Source organism: Aegilops tauschii, chromosome 3 (genome assembly GCF_002575655.3).
Source record: "Aegilops tauschii subsp. strangulata cultivar AL8/78 chromosome 3, Aet v6.0, whole genome shotgun sequence".
Lineage (NCBI taxonomy): Eukaryota > Viridiplantae > Streptophyta > Magnoliopsida > Poales > Poaceae > Aegilops > Aegilops tauschii.
Genome location: NC_053037.3, coordinates 234,138,960 through 234,153,370, shown reverse-complemented (window position 1 = coordinate 234,153,370; position 14,411 = coordinate 234,138,960).

The following is a 14,411-nucleotide window of genomic DNA, read 5'->3' as shown; positions in this document are numbered from 1 at the left end:
GTTCAGTATTCCCCCTACTTTGGGCAATCCTGAGCAAAGCGCTGGTATGAGTCTGTTGATTGATGCCCCGGCAAGCATACCCCGGCGAGGCTGCCTGCATTGGCATGATTCATGCAATGGCAGCCGCCAGGCTGACTCGAAAGGAAAGGAAAAAAGGGGAGGAGAACTAGAGGAGCCCGACACTATACCCCGATGCCCGCCAGCCACAAGAAATACATGTCGGTCCCTGCCGGGAACGAAGAAACCATCTGATTCTCTTCTGCTCCTCCAGGTGCCGCAGCTGCATCATACGCGCGCATCCCGGCAGAGGAGAAAGAAGCTCAAAATTAAAGCCAAGTTTACGCTATCAATTCTTGTTGATACATTTCAGATTTTTGCAGTTGTTTATCCCTTAACTCTAGTGAGTGTTCGTATCGTGAAAACCCTCATGTGATGGAACCTAGGCTAGCTTATTTGATCGCACCTTCGTCCTGTCCAGAGCCATGCTCGCAGGTCGAGAGGCTGCATCGAGAACTACCTAGGAAAAACCTGCAGGGACGCATCCACGCCAAGATGATTGATAATGGCCGGACCCTTACGACAATTATGGCAATATGATACCGGCAGGAATCCAGAGCATACATAGGGATTGATCATACAAACACAAACATATGGAGCTCAAAGGGATAAACACGCATTTAAAATCAAGCAAGGAACATCAGTTTCACGCAAACACTAGAAATAGAATGACTAAACACAAAATATACGTCATGTTTCATTACAGGGCAACGCAGAAGCGACAGCGGCCCGATACTCGGTCTGACGGCCAGGAGGAGCAGTTCAAACATGGAGAACCCTGTCGGGCCGGGGAGCAGCTTTTTCCTTGGCGGTTGCAACGTCGGCACCCATTGGCGGCTTCTTGAATCTGTCATCAAGGTCCGGATGGCGGCAGGCAATATTGCTCAGGACCATGAAGAGGGTGTCATGGGCAAGCTTCCGGGACTCGGTCGCAAAACACTCGGCCCTCCCCTCTTTGTGCACCTTCAGCTTCTCGACCAGCTCATTGAAGAAGAGTCCCAGCTTGACGCTTGCGACCTCATGCTTGCTGACCGAGAAGACTGGGCCGTCCATGCCCATCGCCGCAGCCTGAGCACCGAGACGCTCGGCCATGTCGATCAGACTCTTGATCCAGCGGTTGCCTAGATCGACCTTGTCGGATTTTGGGTTCCGCAGACCCTTGAGAGGTTCGAACTCTGGGGTGCGTGTGAAGAACTCTCCCCTCCGAGTCTGCCAGCTCAATGATTCCACGGCCTAGCTCGACGAACCCAAGGGACAAGAGACACATCAGTTTATCCTGGTTCGGGCCACCTTGTAGTGTAATACCCTACTCCACCTTTGTGGTGGATTACCTCGAGGGGCTGAGGATGAACTAGTACAGTGGTGGAACAGCCTCAGGAGGTGAGGTGTTCTTGAGCTCGATGAGCTGGTGAGGTGGTTCGGGTGGAATGGATCTGTCCCCCTCTATGGTGGTGGCTAAGTCCTATTTATAGTGGCCTTGTTCCTCTTCCCAAATGTAGGCGGGAAGGGATCTCACAATGGCCAAATTTGAAGGGATACAACTAGTACAAGCTATCCTGACAAAAGTAGTCTTCGCCTGCAAAAGGCTCTGGTGGCGACGCCATGGTGGGCTCCGCGATGACCTCCGTCATGCCGTCCTAGCGGTCTTGGTCTTGTTGCACTGATATGGAAACCTTTGCTTGATTCCTCAGGACCCCGCGCCTGCGCTTGCCTCCTTAGCACCAAAGAGGAAACTGGTACGCTGCGCCCGCTGGCGCCCGCCTGGCCTTGGTCGTCATGGCTCACGTCATATGAGCCTCGCAAGGTGCACCTTGCATAGATATCTCTGCTCCTCGCGAGCCAGCCTAGTGAGGCCGCCCCTAGGGAGGTCTTGGTGTCGTTCGCCTCGCGAGGCTTGGCCCCTCGCGAGGGTCTTGAGTTGTTGTTGCTGAAGGTTGGCCATACCGAGCCGTTGATGGAGCCACGCCGTGGGCCGCAGGCAGGCAAGTCTGGGTACCCCCGTTCCCAGGACACCAACAATAGCCCCCGGGCCCAAGGAGCGCTCGAACTTGGCTCCGAGGCGAAGCCAAAGGGCAAGTGTGGAACACCGCGGGCCCCAACCCCTGCAGCCTCGGTCGACATGGGCGCCTCCGCTTCCCCACACTGCCTCAGCAACCATTCGACTTGATGAGACTCTGCTGCATGCAGAGAAAAACCATCATTACATGTGATCGCGGAGGCCGGCGGTTGGCCTCCTCTTGGCTATAAATGAGGAGAGGGCCGGAGCCCCCTTTGCTCGTCTCCTTCTTCTCGTCGCATGCTCTCTCTTCTTCCTCTTTGCCTCGCCGTCTTGCTGCAGCTCCCATGGTGCCGATTAGAAGGTTTTCCACAGCGGAGAAAGGGAAAACTCCCCGCGAGGAGCAGGGGCCTCTCCCGCCGAAGAAGAGGCTGAGCTGCCCCCGCGACGCCGGCGACAGGCCAGTGGTGACGCGGCCCTAGTACGAGCGACCTCCGTATGGCTTCCCGCTTTCTTTATACGCCTAGGCGCAAGGCTCCGGAGGAGGCGGCAGTGCCCCGCGCCACCCCAGCCACGGCCGTGGTAGCCAGGCTGAGGTCGCACGGGCTGCAGGCCCGCGGACCCACGCCGAGGGCTCTTCATGCGAGTTTCTGGTGTGGGCGGTGATTCCCCCACGGATGTGGATTCAGCTCCCGCGGTTCTTCGCCGAGGAGATGCCACCGAGAGGGCCACTCGAGTTGTGGCTGCAGCACATCGGGTGCTGCAGTCTGGCCATGGGGGCGGAGGTCGAGGTCATCCCCCTGGGCAAGATCTTCATGACCCGAGGATGGGGCGAGGTCGCCCGTGCTTGCCGTGCGAAGGGGGTCCTCGCCATCCATTTCGAGTACGACAGTGCCTCCACGTTGTTCTTCAAGGTCTTCGACGAGGAAGGCCGCCGCCTAGAGTGCTGCGCCGGAGGGAGCCGCTAGGATGGCGCGGCAGCAGGCGTTGAGCCTGTCCCCGGTCCTGCCGATAGCTCCTCCAGCAGCAGCGATGATTCCTAGGAGTCCAGCGACTCTCCCGAACCTAGAGAGTCCCCAGAGTCGAGCGACGACAGCTACGTGCCTCCGAGCTCTCGCCGTGCTCGGAGCGCAGCAGCGGCATCCGCTCGGCGTCGTCGATGACCTGGACGGGGTTGGCGTCAGCCTCTCGTGGCCCACTATTGATGATGGAGTCGATGGTGACACCCGTAGTCAGGGCTCCTTGAGGTTTTTCTTCTTTTCTTCCCTGCGAGGAATCGAGACGAACCCCGTGGGGTGTGTAAAGAACCTGTAATGCTTTTGCTCCAATGTTTTTTATTCCTATTATAAGGTTGTGGCTGCGTATCTTGCTTCGGCATTGTTCCCCCTTTTCATCCTCACGGTAGCTTAGTGCTCTACGCCGGCAGATCCCAGTCCCCAGGCAAGCTTCGGCCGTCGCTGGTATGCCAGGTCGCGATGCCGTGGTCAAGGACAGGAGGTTAGCGGCCCAAGGTCCGATAAGATCTCCTGAGGCTCGATGCTCAAGAGGCCTCCTTTGGCATGCAAGAAGCTTCCTGAAGGCCGAAAAGGAAGGCGGCATTGCCGGAGCAAGGCTGCGAGAGTCAAAAATTACAAACAGCGGCGTCGCGCTAACTCAAATAGGTGAGTTATCTTAACGAGCCTGAGGTGATTCCTTCCACGGCGTCCGATTCGCATTTCAGCGGCGGTGCTACTAGGTAGGGTGAAGGAAAGATGCCCTAGAGGTAATAATAAAGTTATTATTTATTTCCTTATATCATGATAAATGTTTATCATTCATGCTAGAATTGTATTAACCGGAAACATAATACTTGTGTGAATACATAGACAAACAGAGTGTCACTAGTATGCCTCTACTTGACTAGCTCGTTGATCAAAGATGGTTATGTTTCCTAGCCATAGACATATGTTGTCATTTGATTAACGGGATCACATCATTAGGAGAATGATGTGATTGACTTGACCCATTTTGTTAGCTTAGCACTTGATTGTTTAGTATTCTGCTATTGCTTTCTTCATGACTTATACATGTTCCTATGACTATGAGATTATGCAACTCCCGTTTGCCGGAGGAACACTTTGTGTGCTACCAAACGTCACAACGTAACTGGGTGATTATAAAGGTGCTCTACAGGTGTCTCCAAAGGTACTTGTTGGGTTGGCGTATTTCGAGATTAGGATTTGTCACTCCGATTGTCGGAGAGGTATCTCTGGGCCCACTCGGTAATGCACATCACTATAAGCCTTAAAAGCATTGTAACTAATGAGTTAGTTGTGGGATGATGTATTACAGAACGAGTAAAGAGACTTGCCGGTAATGAGATTGAACTAGGTATTAAGATACCGACGATCAAATTTCGGGCAAGTAACATACCGATGACAAAGGGAACAACGTATGTTGTTATGCGGTTCGACCGATAAAGATCTTCATAGAATATGTAGGAGCCAATGTGGGGATCCAGGTTCCGCTATTGGTTATTGACCAGAGAAGTGTCTCGGTCATGTCTACATAGTTCTCGAACCCGTAGGGTCCGCACGCTTAACGTTCGTTGACGATATAGTATTTATGAGTTATGTATGTTGGTAACCGAATGTTGTTCGGAGTTCCGGATAAGATCACGGACATGACGAGGAACTCTGGAATGGTCCGGAGATAAAGATTGATATATGGGATAATAGTGTTTGGACTCCGGAAGGGGTTCCGGATGTTTCCCGAAATGTTTGGGTACGAGAACACTTTATTTGGGCCAAAGGGGAAAGCCCACAAGATTTTTGGAAAGCGCAAAAGGAAGTTTTGCGGAGTCCAGGGGCCAGACGCCAGGGTCCCTGGCGTCTAGGTCCAGACGCTGGGAACCCTGGCATCTGGTCCTCGAGTCCGAGAAGGACTCTTGCCTTTCGGGTGAAACCGACTTTGTGGAGGCTTTTACTCCAAGTTTCTACCCCAAGGCTCAACATATAAATAGAGGGGTAGGGCTAGCACCCAAGACACATCAAGAAACACCAAGCCGTGTGCCGGCAACCCCGTCCCCTCTAGTTTATCCTCCGTCATAGTTTTCGTAGTGCTTAGGCGAAGCCCTGCGGAGATTGTTCTTCACCAACACCGTCACCATGCCGTCGTGCTGCCGGAACTCATCTACTACTTCGCCCCTCTTGCTGGATCAAGAAGGCGAGGACGTCATCGAGCTGAACGTGTGCTGAACGCGGAGGTGCCGTACGTTCGGTACTTGATCGGGACGGATCGTGAAGGTGTACGACTACATCAACCGCGTTGATAAACGCTTCCGCTTATGGTCTACGAGGGTACATAGACAACACTCTCCCCTCTCGTTGCTATGCATCACCATGATCTTGCGTGTGTGTAGGAATTTTTTTGAAATTACTACCTTCCCCAACAATGGCATCAGAGCCAGGTTTTATGCGTAGATGTTATATGCACGAGTAGAACACAAGTGAGTTGTGGGCGATACAAGTCATACTACTTACCAGCATGTCATACTTTGGTTCGGCGGTATTGTTGGATGAAGCGGCCCGGACCGACATTACGCGTACGCTTACGCGAGACTGGTTCTACCGATGTGCTTTGCACACAGGTGGCTGGCGGGTGTCAGTTCTCCAACTTTAGTTGAACCGAGTGTGGCTACGCCCGGTCCTTGAGAAGGTTAAAACAGCACTAACTTCACGAACTATCGTTGTGGTTTTATGCGTAGGTAAGAACGGTTCTTGCTCAGCCCGTAGCAGCCACGTAAAACTTGCAACAACAAAGTAGAGGATGTGTAACTTGTTTTTGCAGGGCATATTGTGATGTGATATGGTCAAGACATGATGCTATATTTTATTGTATGAGATGATCATGTTTTGTAACTGAGTTATCGGCAACTGGCAGGAGCCATATGGTTGTCGCTTTATTGTATGCAATGCAATCGCCCTGTAATGCTTTACTTTATCACTAAGCGGTAGCAATAGTCGTAGAAGCATAAGTTGGCAAGACGACAACGATGCTACGATGGAGATCAAGGTGTCGCGCCGGTGACGATGGTGATCATGAAGGTGCTTTGGAGATGGAGATCACAAGCACAAGATGATGATGGCCATATCATATCACTTATATTGATTGCATGTGATATTTATCTTTTATGCATCTTATCTTGCTTTGTTTGACGGTAGCATTATAAGATGATCTCTCACTAAATTTCAAGATAATAGTGTTCTCCCTGAGTATGCACCGTTGCGAAAGTTCTTCGTGCTGAGACACCACGTGATGATCGGGTGTGATAGGCTCTACGTTCAAATACAACGGGTGCAAAACAGTTGCACACGCGGAATACTCGGGTTAAACTTGACGAGCCTAGCATATGCAGATATGGCCTCGGAACACTGAGACCGAAAGGTCGAGCGTGAATCATATAGTAGATATGATCAACATAGTGATGTTCACCATTGAAAACTACTCCATCTCACGTGATGATCGGACATGGTTTAGTTGATTTGGATCACGTGATCACTTAGATGATTAGAGGGATGTCTATCTAAGTGGGAGTTCTTAAGTAATATGATTAATTGAACTTAAATTTATCATGAACTTAGTACCTGATAGTATTTTGCTTGTCTATGTTGATTGTAGATAGATGGCCCGTGCTGTTGTTCTGTTGAATTTTAATGCGTTCCTTGAGAAAGCAAAGTTGAAAGATGATGGTAGCAATTACACGGACTGGGTCCCGTAACTTGAGGATTATCCTCATTGCTGCATAGAAGAATTACGTCCTGGAAGCACCGCTAGGTGCCAGACCTGCTGCAGGAGCAACACCAGATGTTATGAACGTCTGGCAGAGCAAAGCTGATGACTACTCGATAGTTCAGTGTGCCATGCTTTACGGCTTAGAACCGGGACTTCAACGACGTTTTGAATGTCATGAAGCATATGAGACGTTCCAGGAGTTGAAGTTAATATTTCAAGCAAATGCCCGGATTGAGAGATATGAAGTCTCCAATAAGTTCTACAGCTGCAAGATGGAGGAGAATAGTTCTGTCAGTGAACATATACTCAGAATGTCTGGGTATAACAATCACTTGATTCAACTGGGAGTTAATCTTCCGGATGATAGTGTCATTGATAGAATTCTTCAATCACTGCCACCAAGCTACAAGAGCTTCGTGATGAACTATAATATGCAAGGGATGGATAAGACAATTCCCGAGCTCTTCGCAATGCTAAAGGTTGCGGAGGTAGAAATCAAGAAAGAGCATCAAGTCTTGATGGTCAACAAGACCACCAGTTTCAAGAAAAAGGGCAAAGGGAAGAAGAAGGGGAACTTCAATAAGAACAGCAAACAAGTTGCTGCTCAAGAGAAGAAACCCAAGTCTGACCTAAGCCTGAAACTGAGTGCTTCTACTGCAAGCAGACTGGTCACTGGAAGCGGAACTGCCCCAAGTATTTGGCGGACAAGAAGGATGGCAAGGTGAACAAAGGTATATGTGATATACATGTTATTGATGTGTACCTTACTAATGCTCGTAGTAGTACCTGGGTATTTGATACTAGTTATGTTGCTAATATTTGCAACTCGAAACAGGGGCTACGGATTAAGCGAAGATTGGCTAAGGACGAGGTGACGATGCGCGTGGGAAATGGTTCCAAAGTCGATATGATCGCGGTCGACACGCTACCTCTACATCTACCTTCGGGATTAGTTTTAGACCTGAATAATTGTTATTTGGTGCCAGCGTTGAGCACGAACATTATATCTGGATCTTGTTTGATGCGAGACGGTTATTCATTTAAATCAGAGAATAATGGTTGTTCTATTTATATGAGTAATATCTTTTATGGTCATGCACCCTTGAAGAGTGGTCTATTTTTGTTGAATCTCGATAGTAGTGATACACATATTCATAATGTTGAAGCCAAAAGATGCAGAGTTGATAATGATAGTGCAACTTATTTGTGGCACTGCCGTTTGGGTCATATTGGTGTAAATCACATGAAGAAACTCCATACTGATCGACTTTTGGAATCACTTGATTATGAATCACTTGGTACTTGCGAACCATGCCTCATGGGCAAGATGACTAAAACGTCGTTCTCCGGAACTATGGAGCGAGCAACTGATTTGTTAGAGATCATACATACTGATGTATGTGGTCCAATGAATGTTGAGGCTCGCGGCGGGTATCGTTATTTTCTCACCTTCACAGATGATTTAAGCAGATATGGGTATATCTACTTAATGAAACATAAGTCTGAAACATTTGAAAAGTTCAAAGAATTTCAGAGTGAAGTGGAAAATCATCGTAACAAGAAAATAAAGTTTCTACGATCTGATCGTGGAGGAGAATATTTGAGTTACGGGTTTGGCCTACATTTGAAACAATGCGGAATAGTTTTGCAACTCACGCCACCTGGAACACCACAGCGTAATGGTGTGTCCGAACGTCATAATCGTACTTTTCTAGAAATGGTGCCCGGCACCCCATGCCTTGCGCCCTCATGAGGGAAGCGTGCGATGAAGCATGCCTCCATGTGGTGCCCGAGCGCCTCCCTCGTGACATTGGCTAAGTCAGAAGCCCTCCAAAAGAGAGCCCCCGAGCCCAGCTTGAGCAGGGCCCCGGGCGCACCTTCCTATGCGCGAGAGGGAGGCTCCCCATTCATGGGCGCAGGTCCTGAGGTGGTGCCGCTGGAGACACCGCTCTCCGAGGGTCTTGGCAGAGCAGCTTCTTCTTCTTCTTGGGGACAGCCTCAGGAGGATAGATGGCACCCTCGTTGTCTGGGTCTTCGACCGCCGCGGCCTGGTAGGCGCGCTTGAGAGAGCACACCGCGTCCTTCTCCTCGCAGGCCAACGTGAGGGTGTCGTGGTTCCCTGACATCTTGAGGACATTGTAGCCATGATGGGTCACCGCCATGAACTTGGCCAGGGCTGGATACCCAAGGATGGCATTGTATGGGAGGCGGATGTGGGCGACGTCGATATCGATAAGCTCAGTGCGGTAGTTGTCGCGTTGACCGAAGCTGACAGGGAGGCGGATCTGCCCTATCGGGGTGGTGGAGCCGTCGGTCACTCCTGAGAAAGGCTTGGTGGGCTGCAGCTGATCATATGGCACTTGGAGGCAGTCGAACGTCTCGATGGAAAGAACATTGAGCCCCGCACCACCATCGATGAGGGTCTTGGTGACAAGGACATTGCTGATGACGGGCGAGCAAAACATCGGGAGGGCGCCGGCAGTTGCCGCGCACTTGAGCTGGTCAGACGAGCTGAAGGTGATGGTGCACATGGACCACCTGAGCGGACATGTGGCCTCGAGCCTGGGGAGGGCCGCGTTCACCTCGCGAGCGAACTGTTTGAAGATGCGCTGAGAGGCTGGGGCCTGAGCGCCACCTAAGATGCAGGCGATGGCGCCCGGCTCCTGGAAGCCCCCAGCCCCTCGTCCTGGTGATGGTCGTCGTTCCTTCTTGGTGGTGGTGGCAGCGGAGGGAGGCCGGCATTTCCCTGAGGACGGTCCTCACGAGGTTGATCTCTCCAGGCGCCCTCGCGAGGCTGGTCCTGGCAGCGGTCCTCACGAGGCTGGTCACGCCACTCCTGGCGGTGGCCGTGGTCGTCCCAGCGTCCTCCACTTCGACCTCCTCCGCGGTCGTAGCCTCGATCGTTGCGCTTGGGGCGTCGACCGGGGCGTCCATCGCGTATGGCCTTGAGCTCCTAACAATCATTGGTGTTGTGGTTGTGTACGTTGTGGAAGACGCAGAACGGATGGCTGCCCTTAGATGACTCTGGGTGGTCGCAGCCGGGCTTCATCTCTGGCTCAGCCGCGAGCACGGTCGTGCCCTTGCGCTTCACATCCTTGGACTTGGCCTTCTTGTCTTCTAGGTTGGCCGCTGGGAGTTCGAGGAGGGAGAGGCGCCCTTCCTCAGCTCTCGCGCACTTGGTTGCCATGTTGAACATCTCTAGAGCCGTGCACAGGTCCTCATGGATGGCGAGCTCCTCCATCTTGACGTAACTGACCCCATCAGAGAACACCGAGATGATGGCCTCGTCCGAAACCTTGGGGATCTCGAGGCGAACGTTGTTGAAGCGCTGGATGTACTTCTGTAGGGTTTCCCTTGGCTGCTGCTTGATGCGTCGCAGGTCACCCGCGGCAGGCAGGCAGTCGCGAGTGCCCTGGAAGTTGGCGATGAAACGCTCGCGCATCTCGCCAGGAGGAGATCGATTCTGGCGGCAGGTTCAGGAGCCACGAGCACGCGCCATCCTTGAGAGCCATGGGGAACCAATTCGCCATGACCTTCTCGTCGCCGCTGGCCGCCTCGATGCTCAGCTCATAGAGCTGCAGGAACTCGGCAGGATGGGGGGTGCCATCGTAGTGCGGAGGCAGGTCGGGCTTGAACTTGCCCGGCCAGACGACGCTGCGTAGCTCGGGAGTGAAGGCTCGGCAGCCCGCGGTGGTCACTAGAGCTCGGCGCGGAGGTGGAGCCTGGTCTTGGTGCGGACGGGCCGCCACCGCAAGCGGCGCACGGTCTTGACGCGGTGGTCCAGGGAGCGCTGGAGCACCTTCTTGCGGCCGCTGGACCTCCTGGCAGCTTTCTTCTTCGTGCGCGCGTGCCCTGCGTGGCGGGTCACGCCGTGGGGCCGCACGCCTTGGTCCGAGGACGACGTCTTGACGGGGAGGTGGCGGAGGCGCTCCATGGGCTATGTTGCCCGCGGCGGGAGGCGGGCAAGGTAGCGAGAGGGACGGCGCAGGAGAGCCCCCAGCGGTGCTGACAAGCTCGGCGATGCGGTCCAGCCAGTCTTCGTAGGGTTCGTCGACGGGGCGGTAGCGCAAGAGCTCGCGCGCCATGAGCAGCGCAGCCTGCGCGTCTGCCGGCCCACGATGAGTGTGAGATGACGAGCCGGCCGGAGTCAGCGACAGGGTGGCGGTGCGCCCGTCACGCCACATGGAGGGGTGCTGCGACGAAGCTTGCTGCTCAGGGCCCGCCAGGCTGGTGGCGGCAGGTGATGGAGAGCGATGGGGAGGCCCACCGACGGGCGCCGTCTGGGTGACGCGAGCGACGAGGGAGGCCCGACGCTCAGCACGGCCTCGACGGGCGTCAGCCATGGAAGTAGTGGAGCGGTGGTGCGTCGATCGACGGAAGAGAGGCTTCGGCGCACCCCTACCTGGCACGCCAAATGTCGGATTTCGGGTTCCGCAGACCCTTGAGAGGTTCAAACTCTGGGGTTCGTGCGAAGAACTCTCCCCTCCCAGTCTGCCTGCTCAATGATTCCACCCCTAGCTCGACGAACCCAAGGGACAGGAGACACAGCAGTTATCTTGGTTCGGGTCACCTTGCGTAATACCCTACTCCAGCTTTGTGGTGGATTGCCTCGAGGAGTTGAGGATGAACTAGTACAGTGGTGGAACAGCCTCAGGAGGTGAGGTGTTCTTGAGCTCGATGAGCTGGTGAGGTGGTTCGGGTGGAATGGATCCGTCCCACGCTATGGTGGTGGCTAAGTCCTATTTATAGTGGCCTTGGTCCTCTTCCCAGATGTAGGCGGGAAGGGATCCCACAATGGCCAAATTTGAAGGGAGACAACTAGTACAAGCTATCCTGACAAAAGTAGTCTTCGCCTGCAAAAGGCTGTGGTGGTGACGTCACGGTGGGCTCTGCGATGACCTCCGTCCTGCCGTCCTGGCGGTCTTGGTCTTGTTGCACTGATATGGTAACCTTTGCTTAATTCCTCGGGACCCCGCGCCTGCGCTTGACTCCTTAGCACCAAAGGGGAAATTGGTACGCTGCGCCCGCTAGTGCCCGCTTGGCCTTGGTCATCATGGCTCACTTCATATGAGCCTCGCGAGGTGCACCTTGCATAGATATCTCCGCTCCTCGGGAGCCAACCTAGTGAGGCCACCCGAGAGAGGTCTTGGTGTCGTCTGCCTCACGAGGGTCTTGAGTTGTTGTTGCTGAAGCTGGGCCATACCGGGCCGTTGACGGAGCCACGCCGTGGGCCGCAGGCAGGCAAGTCTGGGTACCCCCGTTCCGAGCACGCCAACATACCTGGTTCTTCAGCTTGTCCTCTACATCCTGCCAGAGGCGCTTGGTGGTGTCCAAATCCTTGGACAGCAACTGCTGGCGGGGTTCAAGGGACTCCGTCGAACGCTCCAATGTGCCGATCCTTGCCTTCATGTCTGAGATGTTGCCGTTGGCAGTCTCAAGGCTCTGGGTCTTGGACGAGAGCTGCGACTGTACGTCAGCCAAGCGGATCTCTGCCTGCCGCGCTCCCTCTTTGAGTGCCTCCACCTCCTTGGCACCCCTGGCGAGATCCTCATTCAGCGTGGCCACCTACCGGCCAAGGTCAGTCTTGGCGGCATCCAGATCATCAATAAGCTTCTTCAGCTAACCAGCGTGATCAGCGGCAAGGGCGTCCAAGGCGGCTCTGTGCTTGTCCTCCAGTTCCTTGGTGTGCTACCGCACAAGAGCCTCCAGATCTTCATCCTTGGCGCGGAGAGTGGCTTCGAGCTTCTCCTCCCGGAGGGAGATCTCTCGCTGTCTGGCGTCCAGAGATGCCTTGTGGTCCGCCAAGCACGCCTCCCGAACCATGACATCCTCCCTCGTCATCAGGAGCGTCTCTTGCTACCTCATGAGCACCTTGAACTGCTTATCGTTCCACTCGCACAACTCCAGACACTTGTCCTTCAACTTCTGATCCACCTTGTTGGCAGACTCACGCCGTTCCTTGAGTGCCTGCCATTTCTGGTTGTGCCGGGCCTGCATCTCCTTCACGCCTGCCGCCATGGATTACATGAAGGACATGTCCATTGCAACGACGGATGAGTCGTCGGCCTCTCAAGCTCCCTGATAAAGCGGAGCCAAGAGACGTTGGAGCTCTTCATCGAGCTCAGCGTCCGTCGTCAGAGACAGGCCGGGGGCTCCAGCTCCGAGTGGCAACAGCACCATGGCCAGCGTGCTCGAGGAGGGTGGCGGAATCTCAGCGATGGTCCCGGTGGAGGGGAGTGAGCCCATAGTCTGGAGTGGGATTTTCACCTTGACGGCCACTTCCCCTATCGGGACGTCCTCCGAAGAATGCTCCATCACTGCCAAGGAGGCCTGTGCATCCCCGACAGCAAGATCCTATCCCTCGGCGGCAACAATCTCTATGGCCTCAACTGCGGCAGCCCTTCCTATATCAGCCACCACCTCCAACAACACTGGTTCCTCGGCTAGAGGGGCTGCACATGAAAGGGCCAGTGAATAACGAAGAAATAGAAGTCTTAAGCAAATGGCGAAATCAGGAGAAGTAGTCAAAACAAGAAAGAAAAGAAGAAATAAGTGAAGTACCTGGAGAAGTCTGTCGGGCAGGAATCTCTATTTCCGCGGCAACAGCTGTTTCCGGGCTATGAACATCGCCCTCTGCCATGGTAGTCCCGGCGGCCTTCTGCGCAGCCTCATCCGCGGAAGGTTCCGTGGGGGTCTCTTCAGCTCGGGCGGTGGGGGAGGCGTGCCCCTCAGGGAGGGGATCGCCCTGTGACATCTCACTTCCCCCTTCGCCAGGGGGAACAGGAAGGCCGTCCCCATCGCCTCCGGTGGATGGGGCCAAGTCTCCGCTCCCGGGACGAGGGCTGGACTAGGGGCTCGGCACGGTGTCCTCTGCATCATCCCCCACCAAGGCCGAGCCCTCTACGCCCTTCAACGACCCGAGAAGCCGGAGCCTCTTCCGGGAATGATGGACGAGACTTTCCGTGTCCTCCTCCACTTCCCTGCCGGCAACAACAAGAGCAAGAGGTTAGTCAGCAAGAGTAATTAAGATATGCGCAATCTCTCCACGAAAGGAGAAATCCTCCTTACTCTTCTGCGTTGAGCATGGGGTTCAAGTTGAACTCCATGCGAGGTGGAGACTCCCATCCTCTCTTTAGAAATGGAGGGGCAGAACTCCCCGGCAGCTTTGGTGCTTGACGTGGCACCAGGGCTTCGGGGAAGATGAGCTCTGCGAAGAGCTCGAGCCAGAGTGGGGACTGGACTCCGCCTCCACGGCCACCGGCCGCTTGGCGGAGGAGGCCTTGGTCTGAGCGAGACGGGGAGATTGGTGGCATGCCACCTCGGCCTTGGTAGCCTTGGTAGTGGTCTTCTTCACCCCCTTGGCGGCTGGCGCTGGGTTGGAGGCCGCCGCCCCTCGGGTAGCGGCGCGCCTGCGGGTGCGCTGTTCTGGGTCGAGCTCGGGAGCTTGCGGCCCAGCCGTGAGCCACTCCTCATCGAGCCCCGCTACCTCGACGACATTCTCCTCCTCTTGAAGCTCTGTTGCTTCCATGGCTAGGGCTTCTAGCCCGGCAAAGTTATCCCCGGCAAGCTCTTCCTCGGCAGCCCC